The sequence below is a fragment of the Helianthus annuus genome, chromosome 2 (genome assembly GCF_002127325.2).
Source record: "Helianthus annuus cultivar XRQ/B chromosome 2, HanXRQr2.0-SUNRISE, whole genome shotgun sequence".
Lineage (NCBI taxonomy): Eukaryota > Viridiplantae > Streptophyta > Magnoliopsida > Asterales > Asteraceae > Helianthus > Helianthus annuus.
The window spans coordinates 132,891,594-132,901,748 of NC_035434.2; the positions used below are offsets into that span (position 1 = coordinate 132,891,594).

At 34.6% G+C, this 10,155-nt stretch overlaps 1 pseudogene; it reads left to right on the top strand.

Annotated features, from left to right (window-relative positions):
- The first annotated feature begins 3,128 nt into the window (after positions 1–3,128).
- LOC110896086 lies at positions 3,129–7,403 on the top strand (annotated as a pseudogene).
- Positions 7,404–10,155: the final 2,752 nt, after the last annotated feature.

Genomic DNA, 10,155 nt, shown 5'->3' on the forward strand with positions numbered 1-10,155 from the left:
CAGAGGTATTAATTAACATGTTGACACTTTCAGTCCTACCATACATCCTTTCAATTTAATCCGGGTTTATTACATGTTTAAGGTCTATGACACGTGTCTTTATTACATTGGACGAGTTTTTCCAAGGTGTTACATTCATCTATTTTTTCTCGTTTGACAGGCCTGTCGCAGCGCGTCTATTTTCCCCCGTTTGATAAGTCTGTCGCAACGTGCGAGTCAAAGATCAACTTAGTTATTCTTTTCTATAAGTCTGTCGCAACGCGCGGTCATGTACTTTCATCTTATATGATATATAACTAACGAATCCCCAACGTATTGCGTCTGATGGTAATTCTTGTTAGTTATCAATTATCAGTGTCTTAATAATTGATTTATTATCACACATTTGGGCATGTATTCTTTGGGCTATACCATTTTTATTTAACATTCAGAAATAAAAATATAAATTAGGTTTTCGGTTTGTTTTTTTTTTTCTTTTCGATTTTCAAAAACTACAAAACTAAACCATCAGTGTTTTTGCATGGTTCAATTATTTCAATTAATTTTGTTTCAGTCCAGTTAAAAAGTTTTATGCTCACCCTCACGCGATTCCATCTAGGGCTGCAAACGAATCGAACGAACACGTGTTCGTTTGTTAAGAAATATATGTGTTCACGAACTGTTTATGAACACTTACCGAATGAGATTTTATGTTTGTGTTCATTTGTTAAGGAAATGAACTTGTTCTTGTTTGTTTGTTAATTTTAGGAATGAACGAAAACGAACGTTGATGAACACAAGAGCACAAACTAATGTTCATGAACACACATGGAAACAAACAAACACAAATAAATGTTCATGAACAAAATATCTAATACACTGACACTTATTAAATATTTTATTTGTCGAAATTTTGAAGTATTTAAATAAAATATAAAAACTAAAAACAGTAATGAACTATCAACACAAACGAACACGTTACTGAACGCTCACAAACATAAATGAACGGACGTAGCCTCTATCCATGTTAGTTCATTTAACTAAACGAACAAAATTTCTTGTTCGTGTTTGTTTAATAAACGAACAAGCACAAACGAGCTTTCCGCCGAATAGTTCACGTGCTGTTCGCTGAACGTTTGGTTTCCACCCATAAGGATCTGAAATCCAAAACCCATGGGGTTATTTTGCATCATAATTTAGACACAGGGTTTCAAACTTTCAATTAAAATAAAGAGTAAACTGCTAAAATGGTCCCTAAGGCTTGGTCACTTTTGTCACTTTAGCCCAAAACTCAAACCTTTTGAATATGAGTGCACGTGGTTTCAATTTTATTGCCATTTTCATCCAAAATCAAAATTTAGTTAGATTTTTCAGTTAACATCCCGTTTTTTTTTCCTTTTTCCTCACTTTTAATTAAAGGTAAAATAGTCTTTTAACGTTTTATTATAACAAATTAAAAAAATCTTCCTATTTTGTCCTTCATTAAAAGGGAGAAAAAGACAAAAAGAACTGGATGTTAAATGAAAAATCTAATCAGATTTTGCTTTAGAATGAAAACTAGGTTAGTTCCCCGTGTGTTACACGGGTTGAACAATTTAAACTATATAATAAATATTTCTTGTAAATGCAAATTAAAGACGGAGCATTTATATATATTTGATAAATAATGAAACTAATAATAATAGTAAAAAAATCTCATACATGTGTACAGAGTCGTCTGTAAGAATTTATGTACCCTGTTTGAGCTCGAAAAAATATGTTCTTTCGTAATGTTTTAATATTATTATTTAATTTTAAAATAAAATGGGTATTGGGCTTAGTAAGAGCATGTTTGGTTATGTTTTTTTGAAACAACTTATAGACTTATTGAGGTTTTGGAAAAGTCAGTATGGAGTGACTTATTGACTTATTGGTTTTTTCCTCTCACATACACCCATATTGTCAAACAATGTTTATCTGATAATTATAACCCTTTTATTGAAATTTGAAAAGGGTTTCACGCTTTTTTGGATTTTATTAAAATTCATGACTACATTACATAATTATAAGTTTGAATATATATATGTCAAAATTAAAAATTATTCTTCAAAAATTCAGTAACATCCATACTCTATATATACATTTAGAAAAATGTTAATAACTGCAAATAATACTAAATAGAAAAATGTTAATTGAATACAAAAAAAATATAGGATATCATCAAATGTATATCGATTACTTAAATGAGTATACACATGCATAGGCGGTGATAAGGGTGTGCGGGGAGAACCACCGCACAGGGTTGTGATTTCGAGGGGCACGTGTTTTTTATAAAAAAAAAAAAAAAAACCCGATATCTATGTTAAATTTTTTTTAAATAGCATACCAAACATGCTCTTAGTGAGCCCAATACACACACGGGTGTAACAATTAGAACTTGTATAAATAATAATAAATCGTATAATAATTCATACAACCACCTACGTTTCAAAGATTATTTTTCGATATGATTATTTATTTAATAAAACAGAAAATCAGTAAATGTTTTTATGACGAAGATTGATTGATGCCAAATAACAAAAACAATTTTGCAACTCCTCTTATTCATGAATTTCATCAAACAAACAACTTTATGATATTCCCTGAATATTTTATTTTTTAATGAATAATCAACATGAATAATATCTATTAAATACCATAAATTAAAAAGAACGATTCCAAATAAAAGTTTAGATAATTTTGAACAATGAAAATAAGAGGACGAATTATAATTAGAAAACTAAGTGTGAATTTGGTTATTTAAATAGATATTCCTCATTAACTAAAGATAATCATCTTAATTTTAATTTGAAAATAAGATTTGGAAAACGGGAATTAGTTGTAATTATGAATAAAAAAATATATTCTATGAGGAATTTAATTTTAAATTAGATAGAGATAAATGAGTAAAAAAATACATTTTTGGTGGGAAAACTCAATGAAGATCACCTCACAGAGCGCCATGTGTACCCCATATGATTTACTTTATTATATGTATAGATAGATAACAGCAAAATTGAAACTCCAACCAGATTCAAAATGTTTGAGTTTTGGCTTAAGTTGAAAAAGTGACGAGACCATTTTGGCAGTTTACTCTAAAAATAAATAATAACTCAAATGAAATATCTTTTGTGTCGCTAAACCTTTTCTCCCACACTCTCCCTCATTCTGTCTCCCCGCCGGTCACCGTGATATCTTTTCAACTACGACGTCGTTCAGGTTTCAATCACTGTCTAACCACATAGCTGAGTAATTTAGGGTTTTATTTCGTATTTTGTTTAATTGTACGTATTGAACTTTATTTTTGGTTACTTTTGGTAGATTTCTGATAGATTTTGGGGATTGTGTGAGAAAATTAGTATTCCATTTTAACCATTTGATGAGTATGTAGTTGTGCCTGATTCAATAGTTGTAGGTACCTGAAAAAATGGAGTAAAATAGGATTTATGCTTCTGCACATAAGGTGTTTGGTTAAATGCTTCACATATATTGAAACATATGTAGGTGTGATTAGCACTCATGAATATGATTCAATTCATGTAGTTATGATATGTTGATCAGTTTGTGGATGGTTAGACTGTTTGGCGCACAAATTGCCGTTTTAAAATGATTGTTTGGTCGTTTACATAGAGAAAATTGGTCCTTTGAAATTAGTGTTGATATTTTAAGTAGCTTACAAATGTAAATTTAGCTTGTATGAATGTGTGTTTTGAAGTCTGGGTACAGCATTATATGTTGTTTCTGGATTGTTATTTTGAGGTGTGTGTGATAAGATCCAAACTGATCCTCTCAATCAAATGCACAATCATCTCCCTGCATAATTAAGATATTATCCCATGATTTCAGCAGCCATGATTCAGCAACTATTTCAAAGGCTAAAATAAGGGGAAACTTCCAGCAATCCTCAAGAATAAATAGGCCTTTAGTCATCTATTTTCTTGGTCCAGTTTTTATGAATTATCGTGTCTTGTGTTTGGAGATTTGCCTATCTCGAATCAGGCTAACTATCCCTTGTTTTCCCTATTTTTATTAATCAAATTCTCCAGTTTCTATCATTTGGTTCCATTGCCGGGAAGTTGAATGACGCCTACAACCCGGAATTTGGTTATCTCTGCCCAGTTATCAGCGATTGCGGCACGATTAGACGCCATCTTAGCAACCATGGAGGATGATATTGCAGCCATGAAGGATGATGTTGCAGCAATCAAGACTCAAATGATTAGGGATGGCAGTTACTGTGAAGAAATCAAGAATCAGATGATCATGCACACAAGTTTCAACCCAGATGATCTAGATCCCAAAGTCGTTGAGAATCACCAGAAGTTTGAGCGGGTTGATTACCAAAGTCAATCGCCAAAAGATCAAGAAATCGAAGGCGATGAAGATGATGATTTCATTCCAAATGTTAATTCGCCTAAAGACAATGGTCCTATCCAAATTACTCTTCATCACTCAACCAAAGGTGCTGAAGTTTTGGATCTAGATCATGTAAGGAAGGACCCACAAGTGGTAGGGAAGAAGACGGTTCCCAAGCTTCCCAAAGAAGCTGCAAATCGGAGAGATGGTAGCAGAGACGTGAAAGACAACCACCATGGTCCACCGAATGTTGTGGCCAGGCTCAACCTACAACCACAATCCGGTTGGGCTAATCTATTGGTTTATGAAGCGTGTCAACCTATAATTGAATGGCTCATCGCTTGGCACAACTATTGGATAATCGACTTGAGGACAAGTCGTTTTACCAGGCGGGAAGTAATGATAAGATCCAAACTGATCCTCTCAATCAAATGCACAATCATCTCCCTGCATAATTAAGATATTATCCCATGATTTCAGCAGCCATGATTCAGCAACTATTTCAAAGGCTAAAATAAGGGGAAACTTCCAGCAATCCTCAAGAATAAATAGGCCTTTAGTCATCTATTTTCTTGGTCCAGTTTTTATGAATTATCGTGTCTTGTGTTTGGAGATTTGCCTATCTCGAATCAGGCTAACTATCCCTTGTTTTCCCTATTTTTATTAATCAAATTCTCCAGTTTCTATCAGTGTGATTCTGTTTCGTTTGATCTGATAATGTATTTAGGAACCGTGTAATGTGCTGTGCCTCTACCACATTTTCACCTTTTGATTTCATGACCAAGTTGTAATTACAAGTGCAACTTCTTTAAATGCATATACCAATTTTCATCTACATTTTTGTCAAAATATTGATTCTTTGCAGTGGGTTTGGGTGAATCTTTGTATTCGACATTTAAAACCTACGCTTTGACTAGTCTAAAGATTTGCTTTAGAGTTTCAAATTTAGGTAGTTTTTTTTTTTCTGTGGAATTAGCCACCATAATTATAAAATATACAGTAAGAAATATGGATATTTACTTTATGATGTCAAAATAGACGTAACATCATGTTAAACTTATATTTGGAATCATAAAATAAAAAATGCATATACAGACTCTGCAGCTATTTACCTCTTCCAAAATTGTTTATTCTTGTAAAATCTTGCCTTTTGTTTGTTATATTTGCTAAAATCTTAAGCGTATGTTGTGTGTGCTTCATTCTAGGTTTTGCTAACGGCTACTATGGATAGACATTAAAGTATTAAATTCGCTAAGTCAGAGAAGCAAAGCGAAAGATGGCAGCTTTAGTAGCAACGCGTTTTCTTTTTCTCGTTGGAGATACACTCTCCATAAAAAAAACTCCCAAAGATTTCAAAAGCCGCTTCATTTCACAAAAGCGCTTACGTATTGAACCGATTCGGTAGTGTACACGGCCCATTAACTCTAGAAAGCCTCGGTTTCAAGAACCGGGATGAACCAACCGCAAAGTTTGAGACAAATAAGGTTAGACCAACGGTTTCCACTTTCAAGTCATCCAAGGTCAAGTCGAAGAAGTCAAAAGCAAGAGAGTCAAAGTCAAACCAAAAGCTGTTGTGGTTGAAAATCCAATCGAAATTGAATCAGCCCCGTTTTCTGCAAAATCATTTTCCGAACTCGGCCTTCCTCCGTTGCTGATTGAGGCACTAGAGAGAGAAGGTTTTAACGTTCCGACCGACATCCAGTCAGCAGCCATCCCGACAATCGGTAACAATCATGATGTCGTGATTCAATCATACACGGGTCCGGAAAAACATTGGCGTATGTTCTTCCGCTACTGTCAGAAGTGGGCCCACTCAAGGGTTCAGGTTCACCCGTTGACAACAAAGAATCCGGAAAGAAAACCGATATAGAAGCAGTGATTATTGCACCTTCACGAGAGCTCGGTATGCAGATTGTGCGAGAGATCGAGAAGTTACTAGGGCCCGAAAATAAGAAATTCGTTCAACAACTTGTCGGGGGTGCAAACAGGTCACGGCAAGAAGAAGCGTTAAGAAAAAATAAGCCCGTTATCGTCGTGGGAACACCCAGGAGAATCGCGGAAATTAGTGTTGCGGGGAAGCTTCACACGCACGGCTGTCGGTACATCGTCTTGGATGAAATTGATCAGCTTTTATCGTTTAATTTCTGAGAAGATATGCATCGAATAGTCGAACACGTGGGGAAGAACCCAGTTCTGGCCCGGCCCAGAACTCAGAAACCGTAGTCAAGAAACGGGTTGAGAGACAAACGATCATGGTGTCTGCAACAGTTCCGTTTGCGGTAGTACAAGCAGCCAGGAGTTGGGGTTGTGAACCCATGCTCGTGCAAGCCAAAAAGGTGAGCCCGCTTGAACCGGTCTCTCGCCCACCTGGGCCCGTTAACTTGTCACCCGGGCCCAACCCGGGGTCCGATTTGCAGCAGAGTGACGCGGTTTCCGAAAGTCTACCACCGACGTTAAAACATTACTATTGTCTGTCAAGAATGCAACAAAAAGTCGACACTGTGAGAAGATGTGTGCATGCTCTCGATGCAAAAACAGTTATTGTTTTCATGAACCACACGCGGCAACTAAAAGATGCGGTTTACAAGCTACAAGCTCGCGGGTTGGTTGCAGAAGAACTACACGGTGATCTTGGCAAGCTTGCGAGATCGACAATCTTGAAGAAGTTCAAGAAAGGTGAAATAAGGGTACTGGTGACAAACGAGTTATCGGCTAGAGGTTTAGATGTATCCAACTGTAATCTTGTGGTTAATGTGGACTTGCCTACTGACTCGGTTCACTATGCGCATCGAGCTGGAAGAACGGGCCGGCTTGGCCGAAAGGGTTCGGTGGTTACCATTTGTGAGGAGTCGGAAGTTTTCGTCGTTAAGAAGCTTCAAAGGCAACTTGGGGTTCAGTTTCAGTCTTGTGAGTTTGTGGAGGGTAAACTTGTTATCCAGGAAGAAAAGTAGAGGTTCTTATGTTTTAGACTGTTTATTATCGCTTTTATTATGAAAAGCCTCTTATAATCATAACTAGTTTTTTATATCGCGCGTTACAGCGAAACCGAACAAATGATAATGTAAAACAAAAACGTGATTTGAAAATAAAGAATATTGTTTAGAAAGTCAAACCATTAGAATGATTTAGTTTATCATCGTATCGTTCTATGATACCAAATAAATACTTTATTTATAACCTCGTTTTAACAAAACTTATAACGGAATGTCATAGAAGGAATCAAGCACAACTACGTACTTAAGTTTTTAGAAAAAAGTTACAAACGTAACTTATTAAAGAAGTATCAAATTAATCGATAATTAATATATGTTAAAAAAGAAAAAAACAATTATTAAAAAAAGTAAAGGAAATAGATGTTTAAAAAAAGAGAAATATGTTATTAACATTAAATATAATTATAAATATTATAATATATTAAATAATAAAGTAATAAAAAACTATATATTATTATAACAATAAAGTTACTATTTATCGTCCTTCGAAATCAATATATATAATATATATAATATAGCTTTTGTTTACTTATTACAAAATGTTGGTAATATATTTGACTAGTTATTCAATAACATTCATCATCATCATCGTACAAGGTAGGGTATGAGGTGGGTAAGATGTAGACAACATTATCTACACCCCCCGTAAGAATAAGAATAGAGATGTTGTTTCTAGTGAGACTCCTGACTCGATAATAGTTTTGCATCGAGCCTTGGACATAAGACACCTAACACTCAACGATTAAGACAGTGGTCGATGAGTACATGTACTCCCTTGTCTTTCGGCTATCAACGTCACCACATAATGCATGATTAACCATCTCCGTCTTTGAACGTTATTTTAATGAAATTAGTAAAACAACGTTAAAATTAATGCACTTTCACTTTTGCTCCCCGAGCACCCACACATATATATTTACTAGGTTTTTACCCGGGATTGCTTCCCGGGCTCGAGAAAGTTTTTTAGATTAATTAATTACTATTTGTTTGTAACGAGTTGACGCAAACCCGCGCGTTGCAGCGGGATGTTGATTATGAATGTCTTTAGTATTACAATGTGAGATGAGAAATTGTTAAAGTTTATGCAAAATATTCTTTTCTTTTACTTTATCCCCAGTCTACAACACTACACCAAAGGAATCAACTCAATATGTATGTAACAAAACTTAGTACTATTAAAACTTGGATCGTAAAATATTGAATGCATCAACAATTCACATGTTTAGGTATCAGCATGATGTACAACTATCATTCAGACAACAAATTAAACAAAAGATTCATGGAAGAAAATCAGTACATTGTGGGTTTCGAGAATCACATATGCTGCGGCAGGATGCTAATTATGAATCATTTAGCGAATTACATTAAAACTTAAAACACATCGAATGAGAGAATGAATTATTATAAGCAAAGGATATGAGGATTTTGACCCAATAAGTTATTCTAATTAAATGATGTTAGGATTTTTATGGTGAATATATTCTAGTATTCAACAAACAAATCAAAGGGTTTTCCATGAATGGAAACATTTAATTTTGTAGCTTGCAAAAGAGTAAAGGAAAAAAAAGACATCATTTTTCTTTACCAAAATTTGGGTATATCGATGGTTTAACATACAAACCCTATAACAAATCAAGAACACGCGTTTACCCGCCTCTCTCTATTATCCGATCTAGACGGTGGTGGGGATAATTGGTAAAGGTAGGTGATATTATTCAAGTAAATTGAATTAGAAAGAAAATGAAAACTTATGAAGATCATATGGAGGTTTGCACAGAGGGTTATACTAATTTATGGGTATTCTGTATCAAAGATTTTTAAGACCAAATACAATTAGAGGGTTATACTAATTTATGGGTATTCTGTACCAAAGATTTTTAAAACCAAATACAATTACAATACGCTTTATACATCAATAAACACAAACATTTTTAAACATTGCTATAAAAGTTACATGTAGTCCTTGTATGTTGTGTTTTTAACGTCTCGCTAGCGTTTTTAATGAAGTTTGCCATTCAAAAAATGATGTATTAGTATATTTGAGTAGAGCTTTTAAAAAGTTTTTAAAATTTACAATAAACAAACTAATAATTGCTTCACTCGGTAAAAAAAAAAACTAATAATTATATTTAAATGTTATTTTTTTAAAACCATTAAGTGGTTTTATTGAAAACCATCAAATAAAAACCACAACTGGTTTACTTTAATTTCACACACATTACACAGACTGTGAGAGAGAGTGAGATTAGAGATCGAGGGAGGATCCGACCATCCAAATCGGCGGACCTCCGGACAACCTTCAAGTTCGGCACGATGGCGATGCATGTCCGCCCAACCTTCAAATCGGCAGACAACGACGCAAGGCCGACCAACCTTTAAGTCCGGCACGACGGAGACGCACGGCGGACCGTCCATAACTTGCAAATCCTTGTTCGGTAACCATTAATACCAAACCTACCCGCAATCTGGTTGCCGGAGGATCACGGTACTCTCCATTGGTTCCGTTCCGTAGCGCCACCCGTTCAGATCCACCATTTACGTCGAAGATACCACATGTTTATGCTTTTATTGAAAGATTTTGAAATGGGTTCTATTTTTCTTTGTTTATTTAATAATTGATAGGGCTTTTTTTCAAATCATATATTTTGCTAATCAAATAAATAATCATCAGGTTGCATTTTTAGTTTGTTGAAAAAATTGTATTAATGGTGAGTTTGATCTCCTGTACAATGTTTTGATAAATTCATGGTGAAAATGTCAAGATTTTGAATTGTTTACTGGTTGTTTTGGACATAAGGGAGAAAAAGCT